Genomic DNA, 6,000 nt, shown 5'->3' on the forward strand with positions numbered 1-6,000 from the left:
TAAAAAATGAACAGGAGATGAAGCAACAGTTTGCAATACATACTTTTTTTTATTTTTAGCGCTGTACCTTTTACATATTTTTACGATTATGTTTCAAAATAAAGGCATATCTCTCTCTACATCTCTCAAAGTTGCCGCATTTTTTAACACTGCATTGTGCAATCTTTCATCAGCTAGAACGGCAAAATGCAACGATGCTGCTAACTTTACGGTAAATCTTCCGTTTAATATTGTTTACTGAAACGCAATATTATAAATCTTCCACTCACCGGTCGAAGATAAACGTCTCCTCTGTCGATTATTCCGGTAGAGAAATTCCTGGTACGAATCGTATTTCTGCGAAAACCTGTTTACGGCGTATTCCTCGGGATCGTGGTGCTTGGTGGAGAGTGAAAGGGTTGAAACTCTTTTGTCTATTGGCGATTGGGTCGAGTACAGGTAGTCTTCCGGCATTATGACGTCTGAAAAGGTGGTGTCTTTCATAAAAAATGCAGTAAACTTATACAGATTCATAAAGAACGGGTACTGGGCGCGTCGGTGTTTGGTTTGGGCATTGCCACGTGGATCGTAGGGTCCATCTGCCAGTGTTTGAGAAAGTTTAAATTTTATTCTGAAATTTCTAATTGATTGAGAAAAATTTTATTCTATAATTGTAATGACAAAAACTGTGCAATTTTCGGTCCTTTGACATTACAAGTTACGAAACTTATTTAGACGTTGCTCTTGGCGGGCGCTAGTTTCACCGTATTATTTGGCTAAATCGAATCATACATTTTTTATGTATATATTTTATAGATATTTATTTATAAAGTTCAAGGTATTTTTTCTGATTTTCAAAAAATCAATACTCAAAAGATGAAATGACGCGGGAAGTATAAAAAACAATATTAAGAAAAAACTTGAAATCAAATGTTTCTAAATTGTCCAGCATTTTTATGCGGACAAAAAATTTTTAGAATATACGCATCGAAATGAACAACATTAATGTTATTTTACATAAATCCTATAATTTCTTCCCTATACCACAGGTCCATTTGAATAAATATGAATGAACCAAACATAAAAATATTACAGTGACAAAACATTATTTGCGATTAAAAGAAAAATAAAAAAAATTATAATAGAAACAATTCGTAAATTAACAAACTGTTCTTTACAGTTATAAAACCAATTTAGAACAAAATGATTTTCAAAATTTCTCAAAAGAAAACTGCGACTTTTATTTGGAAACATACTTTTAAGAATGGAAAAACTTCGCTCAACATCTACAGAAGTTTTCGGCAATATTTTAGTTTTGGAATCAAGTGTATTTTTAATTTTGCAACTCTAGTTCTCTTTCGAAATAACTGAAATTGCCTATAAAAACTTCAAGCCTGTGTTATTTTAAATTACTGACATAATTTTTTTTATAACCGTAGCGCTAACAATACCTGAAGCTTTTTGTCAATCTATCTCAAATTGATTTATTTAACCCACTGAATCTGTCAAAAAAATATAGGTAGCCTACAATATCGTGAGTGCTGTAGATACAAAGGAATAATTTGTTTTTATAATTAGTAAACTTTGTCACTGCTGGGTTAGAAAAAGAGTGTTTGCATTCATTTTTGCGACAGAACATGGGTTATTTAGATTTTCGACAACTTTTTTAACTAATTCAAAGTGCTCGGCACAAAATATAGCAGCGGTTAACCAAGTTCCCCTTCGATGTTATAACTAGTCGTCGAAATAGTTTGATCTCTACTTTTTACAAAACTTCTGGATTCCTCATGCGTCGGTTTTTGCTTAGTCGAAATTTCTGACGTTTCGTCAATCTTCTTGTTGGCTTCTTCAGAGCTTGACTGAAACTGAAACAGTTGCAGTTTCAGTCAAGCTCTGAAGAAGCCAACAGGATGATTGGCGAAACGTCAGCAATTTCGACTAAGCAAAAACCGACGCAGGAGGAATCCAGAAGTTTTGTAAAAAGCATTACAGTATCATGCGGAAGTTTCTTTTAAATTCCGGTAAAATTGTGGTCCGTACTAGAAAATAATTTTATACCTACCTGTGTTTTCGTATACTTAGTTTAAGTTTATTAGTAATCATTCTTAATTCGTGTGTAGTACAGCGTGTGTTGAATCGTGTGCGAATTATGCAAAATATGTGCGAGTCTAGTGTATCTCAGGAGATGTTCCCGCCAAAATGTAGAAAAGACTATTATATTGAGACTAAGGAAGTTATAAACAATTTTTATTTGACTTTCATTGAACGTGGTGCCAGCAAGCAAGCACCTTTAGAAGAAACGACCACATTGACGAAAATTATAATATCAATTGTAAGGAAAATTGTGAATAATCCCATTTCAGCGAGGAAAAAAAGAAGTGATGTGTAGATGAAAGTCATCAAGATATAATACGGCATAAAATTTACCCGTTATACGAGGAACAAAGAGTGCCTACATTAGATATCTTAATTAGAAGGCTTGAAAAAGATGAAACCGGTGTTAAATGTGGCAAAACTACCTAATGGAAATGTATTAAACACATGGGTTTTAGATTTAAAAAATTGACAAAGGGCAAGTTTTAATGGAATCCTGTAGAATTCGGAAATGGCGACTGGAATATCTAGAAAAAATTGGCATTTACAGAGAACAACAAAGGCCATTTATTTACTTGGATGAAACCTGGTTCGACACCTATGATACCCCGGAAAAGGGTTGGGTTGACGCAACTGATAAATGTAAAACAAACGCGCCATCAAAAAGAGGTAAAAGAATAACTATTTTGGGCACAAAAGCAACAATCCAAAACTACATTTATTTTCACGAAGATTATACCAAAAAGCAATTAATTGAAGTTCTACAAAGTTTGAACCTACAAACGGAATACGTCTGTGATAATTATGCAAAAAATCTAGGGCATAGATCTTACCACTGTATATTTAATCCCATTGAACATGTTTATGTTTATGTAAATAAATAAATATTGGTTAGTATATCTACTAACAAAACACTAAATAATTAAATTCTAAGCAAAGTACGGACCTTTTCGCAGACATCAGTAATATTAATACAAGTAATAAATAATTATTCATATTAGTAATATTTTACTTTTGCATACCGAAATGTCAGTCATGAATGAAAAAGTTTTCAGATTTAGCTTTCATTTGTTTTGCCAGAATATAATCAAATTTGGAAAATAATTCATGGAAATAATTGTCCAGACACTCAATATTTAAATCTACTACTGCTTGTAGTCAAAAGTAAAGGAAATATGGAAAAATGTTTAAAACGGCCACTAGCTTGTATGAGCAATGCATACTTTTAAATAGAACCTCCTTGTTTTGGACTTATATTTCATGAGCATTTTTTAAATATTGATATATTAAGAAAATTTTCGAAAGTTGTCCTTCCATAATACATCTGGAATGTTAATTACTTTTAATATATCTCTGTTATTGTATTAGCAATTACCGACATTTTGCCTACAAACAGAAATCATTACCAAAAATTATTTGAAATAATGGAATTTGCAAGTATATTTTCTATATGAGACAATTTAATTTTTACGCACTTACCGATTTCAAATTAAAAAATTTCCCAAAAACAAAACCTATAACAGCATTTGTTCTAGGTTCTACTTTTTATTTCTTTTCATTTATACCATAAACTAGTTAAACAAAAATTGTAATGGAAAACAACTAGTCAGATATTTATTATTACTAGTATCAAAATTATTACTGTTAAATATTGGTTTATTTTGACTACAAAACAGTTCAAAATATTTTTGAAATTTTACCTAAATAAAGTTTTGGATCCTAGCGAGGACGGAAAATACATGGTCTGATTTCGTAATGTGCTATGTAATTACGAGCGAGTAAAAAAGGTATTTTCTGAACAGAAATGTCTATATTTTGCTTAAGAAGTAGAATGTTCATTAACAACCACAATCGATAATAATTGTTACATTCCTGAAGATAATAAAGATTGTAAAATTAATATTGCGTCGTAATTGTACAACAAATTCAGAAAACATGGCAGTGAAAAATTAACCTTTTCATTAAAACGTTCTCAGCCAAGGTCGATGAAAACAAATAATAGTCTACCTACGCAAAAGCTCTCGCGTAAGATGGAGGCTTTAATTTGTTTTTCAGGGTCCCATTTCTCCGGCGATTTATAACAATTAATTCTAAGGAGAAAGTGACATAATTGTTCATTTCAAACTGCTCATTAATAACAATAAGGCTTTTTTATGGTCAATTAAAACTTTGAGTAACAATTCAAACTTACAGTGTAACATTCTTAAACAATATTGTTTAAATTTAATCACTAGAAAATTCCTTACTTAAGAACGTTTTTTATCTTGTTTTTGAATCGTTAATCTCCAGCTCTCCAGTAGCTGAATGTTTTCTTGGAAATCTTCGGCATATTTAAAGAAAAATTACCATTTATTAACAACAATAGTTACAACACACGACATGACGTCATCAATTACCGTGTAGGTGTTATTTCCTTAATACGTTTTAACAGCATTACGAAAACATTGATTCAAGTTATCAACGCGAGCGTCATCTTTAAAAATTACATTATATTGCTCGGGCGAAATATCAGTCATATCGTATGGAAATGCTGAAGATTATAAACCTGGAATGCAGCTTGTGTAGCGAAGCTTAAAGTTCATTGGCTTCACGGTCCGGCATCAGCGGTTGGTACGTAGGAGTATTTAGATAGGTACCCTAGTCGTTTAGACATATTATATCGTAAATAAACTAAATTATCCGCGTGCTGTATCGTACTTTTTCGTCTTACTTTCACTCTGGTATCTCTTCGAATTACCAAAATTCTTTTCTCACGAATTTTTGGCATAGTTTTGAGCAGCGCATATTCAAATAAATAGGGTTAGAAAATTTCCCCACAAGCAATTTGACCTACCTAATTATACAGGGTGGCCGAAATACCATACCCTTAACTCGGAAACTACGAATAATAGAAAAAAAAGTTAAATAGAGAAGGTAAAACAAATTTAATAACTTTGCATTTTTAGTTTTTTCATTAATTTTAATCACTATACAAATCTATCAACTTTTGATGCTTTTATTTAGTAATGGAATGTGAAATTTCTACGCCTTGGTAAATTTAATGGCGTAATTTATGTAATTTGAATAAACAACACTAACACAAAATAATATTTATTTTATTTAAAGAAACAATAATTTGTTAGTAGGTAACTGATTAAATTTAAGAACATAATTTCGCATACTTTCTCTCGCATACAGTCCCGAAAAATGAAAACCGTGTGGTGTAATATTAGGGGCCTCGGGGGTTCTGTTTCCTCGTATCTCGAGCATACCAAGTTTTTTGTTTAACCATTGACCATGCCTTGAAATGTGAATGGATGCACCATCTAGCAGAAAATACATATCCTCTCGCACATCCCATAATTCCCCATTAAAGGATAAAGGACCTATTATTTGGGTTCCCTAAAGCCCACAACAGACATTGACTTTCTGGAAACATAGATTTTTGTACTTTATAACCCTGAGGGATTAGCTCTGACCCAGTATCCAATCCCATTGGTGGTGAATGAAGCCTTATCGGTAAACACAATCTTCTTCGGAAAATATCTGTTATTTAAAAAATTACCTTGGGTCCAATAACAATAATGTAGTTTTTTATTCGCCTTCCTTTAATGTATTTCAGAACTTTTGTTCATTTGCCTTTGATTTTCTGAAGGATGAAACATGACAAATCTCGAAGGAACATGCGTGATATGCTCGATTTGCCTGCAGTATATTGTTATCAATGTGGAAAAATTGATATATCACGTATTTATAACAATTCACTAAAAATCCCAGAATTGCTTGTGGTCATATACAAATTTGTTTGCCAAATTGGATAAAATTATGTTGGAACTTCGCCATTTTAGCAAACCGAGAAATGAGTATGGTAGCTGAATTGATCCTATTGCGGAAAATAATATTGTAAGATATAGCAAGATTTAAGACATCTAATTGATTTTTTTATGT

The 6,000-nt window shown here is 32.0% G+C and overlaps 1 protein-coding gene across 1 annotated transcript in view; it reads right to left on the minus strand.

Moving 5' to 3' along the window:
- Positions 1–407, minus strand: part of LOC132705676 (uncharacterized) — a 78,942-nt gene extending 78,535 nt beyond the window's left edge. The window contains exon 1 of the mRNA XM_060676443.1: positions 270–407. The gene's annotated coding sequence lies outside the window, so the exon portion shown is untranslated. The remainder of the gene's footprint in view (positions 1–269) is intronic.
- Between the last annotated feature and the right edge of the window lie 5,593 nt (positions 408–6,000).

The sequence above is a fragment of the Cylas formicarius genome, unplaced genomic scaffold (assembly GCF_029955315.1).
Source record: "Cylas formicarius isolate icCylForm1 unplaced genomic scaffold, icCylForm1.1 PGA_scaffold_7__23_contigs__length_41026272, whole genome shotgun sequence".
In the NCBI taxonomy this organism is placed as follows: Eukaryota; Metazoa; Arthropoda; class Insecta; order Coleoptera; family Brentidae; genus Cylas; species Cylas formicarius.